The following is an 8,126-nucleotide window of genomic DNA, read 5'->3' as shown; positions in this document are numbered from 1 at the left end:
TTGTCACCTCATAACTAATTCAACTTGGGAGCAACAGCGGCTGCATCTTGTCCCACTCCGGAGGAGTTTCTCTGACATCTTGAATAGCGACTGGAGCGAAATTAAATGAAAAGTGCGTTCTTTATGTCGGAATTCTGCGATTGTTGTGAGTGGGTCAGTGCGTGGTGAATACCTCAACTGATTTTGTTGATTATTCTCTAATTAATTGAGAAAGGAATAAATTTGTCGGTGAGAGAAAATTGAATTAGGGCGTTTGCAATTAACCGTGTTGCGTCAGAGCGTCGGTCCTGGAGGCATTCAGGAAGTAATCGATCTTAGCATAAAGGATATCCCGAAGCGTTAGAGAAGTTGTGTGTGTCTGGTGATCATTAATAATATTGGGGTCAGGAGTGGCCACTGCGTATCAACAGGTCAAGGAGTTAATGGGGACCATTATTCCGACTCTAAGTTTTCTTTTGGTAAACATTTTTCGAAGAGAGTTGCCGTAAGGAAACCTTAATTGACCGTTACTTGTCCAACATCGTTTCATTATCTTGCTTTCTTCAGTTTTCAGAAGAAAACAATCTTGTTTTAAATGTAGTATAGTTAAAATGATTCATTTGTCCAGCTCTAGGTGTTTTTTGACAAATATTAAATAAAACTTATTCTTGTAGAATAATGTTGTAAGTTATTTTATTACAACTAGATGCGGGTGCGGTCCGACAAGTTCCAAAATGACAGCCAAATATTTTTTACTGTGGGTGCGGTCAGTAGAATATCTACAAACTTTTTAATTAAACGAGAAATAAATAATGACATTAGTCATCGGAAATTAATTTAAATAATGATAGTTATTTTATGTGATTTTAAATTTGATTCTAACATTCCCATGAATAATTTAAATTTGTAATGCGAGGTTAAAAGAAGAAATATGAGGATCGTTCATGTTTTAAATGTTAGACAAATAAAAAAAAAATAAAAACAAAAAAAGTGTTTCCGTTACAATTCCATGGAAGAAAACGACTATTTTTCAGGGTCAATAGCCACATGTTCAAAATTTAACAAAATCTTTGTAGTAAATTAAATATTTGAAGATTAACAAAAAAATTGTTATTGTAGTTGAGACCAAAAAATAAATTGCTAAAATAATTTAGCTACTATGAATACATAATGATATTCATTTGAATGTCATGACATACTTTACCGCACTAGTGTGGGAAAGTGACTCTTTATCGTGGGCGCCAGCGTTGCTCTCAACATGGTATTTGATTTGATCTTTTCACTTTGCTTGAAAAAGAAGTCAAATTGATATCTCTCATAATATCTTTGCATTTCTTTTCGTCAGTTAGGATAAAATAAACTGTATACAAAATGTAATGTAACGGTAAGTTAAAAATGAATTTTGCATTATGTGATATATTTGAAATTAAAGAACAAGAGAATTAAGATCGGTCACGCTGTATATGCGTTCTCAAAAAGTGAAATAAATGTTTTTCTACTCTTATGCTTTAATTGGTTTATTAGACATTTACTCTCTGTACTGAGATTCATTAAGATACAGATTTTTGATTAAGATACAAGTTTATAACCAATAGAAATGCAACATCACGACAATATCAAATATTGCCATAAGCATATGACAGATCTAAAATTTATCAATTTTGACAGCTCATAGTTACTGTTTATCCTATCGTAGAAAAAATAGTGCATGCAACTCACACTCGTATTCATTCGACACTCGCCTACGGCTCGTGCCGTAATTGTCATACTCGTGTCTTAATAGCCATCATTAAATGCTCGTTGCATAATATACTATTTCGAATCAGACAACAAACTATTTTTCAAAACGGCTGCCAAAACAACTCAACTCTTGCACTGGTTAATTAATAGGCTGAACTGAAATTGTTACTATCCATGTCAAATTGATACAGAACGTGACTCACTCAGTATTTAGCCACGAATATTTTTCATGATGACCCAGATCCCGATTTCTTTGATCTAACGATTTCAGTGGGTATCTATTAATTAATAGTTGACACTGCGTAATGTAAAGTTAAAAGCAAACGTAACTAAGATATTCCAAACATCTACTTCTACTACTCCATGAATAAAACAATTTAGACCGTATTACCTCGTTTCACGAGCATTATGATATTTTATTAAACAGATGCAATGATGTCATATGTAAATCAAATATTATCTCGTGCTTATAATATGCGTTTCACCAATTAGAATTTTTTTATCCCAGCACATTAGCAAGACAATAACTTAAGAATATATTTATAACAGTTATTCGTAACTAACCTAACCTCTTTTAAATTTACTTATGTACTTCTGAGTAACTAATGCACTGTACTAAAAATAGTGTCAGTAACTTAAGATAATGACTTATCTGGAGTGTGCTCAAGTCCGATACACTGGATTATATAAAAAAAATTCACACAACTTATACATGGTGCTTAGTTTGCTCACTCTTGTCTTGATAACAATAAAAATCGTTGTTTTTACTTCACATCAGTAGTGTAAAGATAACTGATTCGCTTATACAGTGAGCGGCAAAAGTATGGAATAAATTCCTTAAAAATTAAACACAATTTTTTTCAAAAAAATCTTTGGACAGGTCAATTTTAGTTTATAAAAATACATGTTTTAGTACCAAAGAAAATTCCAAGCAGTTATTTGTTTTCGAGTGATGACGTCATCCATACTTTTTTTAAATGAAAACCCCCTATTTTTTTTCTTGATTCTGATAGCCCTTTTAATTGTCTAAATGACAGTATAAAAAATTTGTTATCTTACATAAGGAGATTTTTGAGGAAAAAAAAATAAAGTTGGAAAAAATAAATTTTATAACGAATAAAAACAAGTCAAAAAATCAAGTAGGTAAATGAAACAGTTAAATGTTACTGTCAATTTCATTCGTATGTGTTATTTGTTTTACAAAACGTTTTCGACAATGACTCATTTAACAGAAACACAACGTATAGAAATTTTAATTTTGATTGTGCTGGGATAAAACTAAAACAGGGGGAATTTCTTCATAAACTTGCTTATTGTCAACAAGCGGGAGGATGGCAATTCAAACATTTAATTCCATAATTTTAAGTACTTACTAACACAGTTTTTGATTTGTTTTTGTTCGTTATAAAATTTATTTTTTCCAACTTTATTATTGTTTTTTCTCAAAAATTTCCTTATGTAAGGTAACAAAATTTTTATACTGGCGTTTAGACAATTAAAAGGGCTATCAGAATCAAGAAAAAAAATAGGAGGTTTCTATTTAAAAAAAGTATCGATTACGTCATAACTCGAAAACAAATGACTGCTTGGAATTTTATTTTGTACTAAAATATGTATTTTTATAAACTAAAATTGACCTGTCCAAAGATTTTTTTGGAAAACATTTTGTTTAATTTTTAAGAAATTTATTCCATACTTTTGCTGCTCACTGTATAAAAATATACATACAGTAAAAACGTTTTAGATGTGGATTCCAAATACCTTGTAAGCGTGCCTAGTTACTTTTTCTGGTAGTGCCAACTTAACGACAAGTCTCCAATCCACATCTATAACGTTCCGACCATATCTTATTGTAAATACTTTCGAAATCCTACCCACTTACCAATTAATTTGGTAATGATCGATTAAACAACAAAATTAGAAGAAAGTAGTTTTCTCGTTTTGTTGATGACGATTAATTTTAAATCTTCCTCACTTATTATCTATAAATATAAAAGCAAAAGGTGAGGGTTGAAATAATTTTATATTTCAACATAGTCACTTAAGTCACTTAGATATATCTCCATATCTACTTAGTGTAGTGTAGCTGTAGTCCTGTAGTGCATTAATTCTCTGAAAGAAATGTTTCATTTGTGTCTGGAGTCAATTTATGTCCATATGTACATCTTACACTTGTACCTACATTTTAAACATATTTAAATTTAAATTTAGATTTATTGTGTGAGCATCGCATGTTTATTCAATTAATTCCACAGTTTAGACCGTTTTTTATAAATTTTAATTTAGCGTAAAAATCTGTTTAATTTCAATTTCAAATTAAAGTGCTAACAAAAGTAAAAGCTGTTAAATTGTCTGTGCTCCATTTGGCATAAAATTGTAATATAAAGTTCTAGAATTCCACTTATGAAAAGTCGATTAAACGAAGACGTAAAATATGGGCAAATACATTGTTTTCTTAATTAAAGCCAACCCCAATTTATAAAATACAATGACTTTTATCGCACAATAATTCACAATTAATTAGCAGCACAACTCCAAACGAATTCTGCTTTAACCCTGAACTCGCTTCCAAAATTGCATTGCTCCTAATAGCACAAAAAAATACCAACATTTGCATTCATAATTACAATTTATTTAGCATCCCGTCTGGTGCTCTAGTTTACAATTTCACGAAGAAGCAACCTTCAGAGTACCGAATAGAGCACAAAATTTGCTCTGAATTACTTCCACGCTTTATCATTTGTAATGAGAGAAAAACAGTCTTTAAAATGTTTATTCGTCCAAAAACAAGGCGACTGCAGTTATTTCTACGAAGAAAGTAAAACTGAATGACGAAGAAAATGAATAAGATTTTAGGGTTTTATTTTTATGGCACGAGCCTGTTGGTTTAGCGATTCAAGGCGAGAAAATAGATAAGTATAAAGTGTGGAAGCGGTTTTGGATAAATTGGTGTAATCAAAGAAACGAGACACAAATAGAGATACGAGGACAAATATTCTGTTTTCGCCAACCCACGCTTTTTCCGTTCAAAAGCAAATTAAACAGAACACGGACAATGTCATTAAGCCTGTGGTTCCCCGGAGAAAAAATAATGAATGTAAATATTAACAGCGTTTTTAGTTCAGTGATTAATGGTGCTGGGGTGCGAAATTTGGCACAATGTATCATTATTAGAAATTATGTTGCACAATGAGATTCAAAAACTGTAAAAAGTAATTAACAAAAATTTCCGTATAAAAATTTACCTCAAAGAAGAAATGTTGAGTTATCAGTTTTTAAATAACTAAATAAATGTTGTACTTATGACTAGATGAGAAGTTCATTGTTGTCAATAACATATTGTGTGTTATAAAAAACCAATAGAAAGTATGACAGTTGTAAAGCTAGAAAATGGAGAATAGTGGATGTACAAATACTTAAATATGTCTACTGTAAAGGCTGGAAAATTTTATAAAAATAATAATACAGAAGGCATTTGCCTTTTATTTAAATATTTCTCACGATTAAAGTACCTTTTCATCCCTCGTGTAATTATCGCCTTTGCGGCCCTCGTGCAATAAACTTACACTCAGGAAGGATAAAAAGATGGACTTTAGTTCCTTCTCGTATAATATACAGTGTGGAATAAAATGATTTACATCTAGTTACCTTTGGAATTTTTGCACATGTAAATTTTCCTGTACCGCTCTACTTTTTTTTTTTTGAAGTGCCGAACTATTAGTTCTGTCAATAAATGTCATCAATCGAATTGACAATTGTTACAATTTACGAAATTGAATTAACAAACGTTGGTGGCCACTTTCAACACTAGCTGTGACTTGCTTTTGTTAGCTCCTTTTTAATTTCAATCTCTACTTTGCATTCATATCATCCCTTCGCAATAAATCACATTTGGAATTTTGGAATATTTTGAGGTTAGGCTTTCTTTTTTTTGTAGAGCGGCATTTCGTATTTTTACAAGGGTAATGCAAAGGTAACTAGATGTAAATCATTTTATTCCACACTGTACATCTATTATTTATTTAAAACAACTTAGAAATACAAACAAAAAAATACAAATACTCGTATAGTTCAGTTCTGCTGTTGTGTTTTTATATATTTTTAAAACATTGTTACAAAACCGAAATAATTCTTGGCATGAAGATTTGATAGGCTCTTTTTGTGCAAAAAGTTAATCTGTTCTTAATTTGATATTCTTTTTCCTGAACTACTTTTAGTTGCATTGTTGAATGAATGAATTAGACTTTTATTTGATTGCTTTTAAGAAGGCAAGAAGAAAGAATGTTAACAAGCAAATTGTGCAGCCGACGTCGTTTCTCACACTATAAACCACTGCACACTATCATTATGATAATTTTTAATACCATTATTGAAAATGAGATGGGAAGTGGGCTTAATTGCTGCCTAAATGTAGACCAGCGGTCGACTTACTTACATTGGAACTCATAAGTATATTACAATCTTGATTTGCGTTTCGATCTTCTTAAAACAATAAGAGAAATAGGTACCTAACATGTCGTGGTCAATAACAAGCTGCACGGCAGACATTGACCTTCATCAGCCTAAGGGTAAGTCATGCGAACAATTTCCCTTATCTCCGTTACGTATTCAGACAGGATAACGAAATCGTTTTACCTTGTTACAACGTGATGCTAGGAATTTTTCAATATCACCCAAGCATTTAGGGGAGGCTAAGGGCTGGAATTAAATGAACAGTGCACCGGCGAAATTGGACCAAATAAAGATAAATTCTGGTTATTACGGATGGTGTCGTAAATTTTACATAATATTTCGGGATTTTATCGCGATCAGCTTTTCCATTTTGATGCTGGAATGAAATTTAATGTGCGTGGACTAACGATTTATGAAACAGGATGATTGCGTAACTTTATTATTGGTTGCCTATCTTTCAGATATGAGTGATCACTGATCGCTAATCACGATCAGTGAGGCAATAACGTCTTATGACGTGTACACAGAGATAGTTCTGCACAAATAATGAGACGAACCTTTGTATAAGATCTAAATCAAACTTGTGATGTAGCTCTATGTTGACACTAATCCCTCCAGCCAACGGAAATTGGATACTTCAGAGCGGAGCTTTCGGATTAATCAAAAATTATTCGAGTCTTTGTTACTTTAAACAAAATAGTGAGATTATAAATCCAGGAAGTAAAAAGGGTTTGATTTCAGAATTCAACATAAAAAATCCTAAACAAATTTGAAATTCTATCAATGGCAATGTTGAAAAAGACGTTACTTATTTTTTGTTGGAAGGTCTACGCAAACTGCCTCAGGTATTTTAAAATATGTATAAGAAAATTCCGCATGTTTGTTTGTTTTTGTTGCTTTCCATTCATGCAAATTTATTCGAACGTTTATCTGGAAATGTAAGCTCACGTTTGGAATAGCCTTTCATGTTTTACAAAGAGCCTGTGGCGTCATTTGGTTCTGGTTTCTGATTTCAGTCAAAAGCTTCCTAAAGTAATTTTATAAAAAATATAATGTTGCGAATAAATTGAGCTAATCAGCAGCCACGTTGAATTTCGCAACGTTTTCATCCCCGTTTCTGATTCTTCTTTTTTTTTTGTTGTTGGTACCTGTTTGTAACAAAGCAAATATGTATATGATACAGCTTGTCACAAGCAGGAAAAACGTGAAGCGAAAATAAGATTTTATTATTCCAAAATTCTTCTTGTTTGGATAGAGTGACATTAAATAAATAGCAAGTAGTTATATTTTATTGCTGCTGATTATTTGTAGCTGTTGGAGATCTCATTATCTGATATTGCAGCAACTATTGAAACAAATTCAAACAGCAATTTCAAACAAACGGTAACACAGGTCGTTCAGCTTTTATTAAAATTTTAATATTCCACACATTATGTTTTATCGATAGTACAATAGTTATAACTGTTTTGGTGTTAGTTTTTTGTGTAGTAAATCACAAAAACAAAGACGGGCTGTTCTATAAGGCTCCAATTATGTTATACGAGTACCATTAACTCCAGTTTAAAATTATTTCGGCAATCCTGCTCGACAGATTTAGTCTCAAGTGATTAGGTACTCCTTATTCTTAAAATTAAAGGAGTTTAATAAGTAAGCAAGAATATAATTTATTGAGAGCAATAAAGCACTCTACTAGCGTCCCACCTAAAGTGTCAATTAGTGTCATATAATTATACTTATTAGGAAATAAAGATATTTGATGAAGATCAACTTCAATTGCCGCCTTGAGCAATACTTTTCTTAAATGATTTTTTGTGTAAGTATGTTTCGTATGATTTATTTCTGCTTGAAATGACGTGACTGTCAAAAATCAAATATGACAGTTCAAAAGTAAAAATAAATCGAATTATCATTATTTATTTCTAGTCCAAGTGCCTAGGCGTAGAAATTGAATGTAA

This window comes from Tenebrio molitor, chromosome 2, assembly GCF_963966145.1.
Source record: "Tenebrio molitor chromosome 2, icTenMoli1.1, whole genome shotgun sequence".
Taxonomy (NCBI): Eukaryota; Metazoa; Arthropoda; class Insecta; order Coleoptera; family Tenebrionidae; genus Tenebrio; species Tenebrio molitor.
This window is presented reverse-complemented; position numbering follows the sequence as displayed.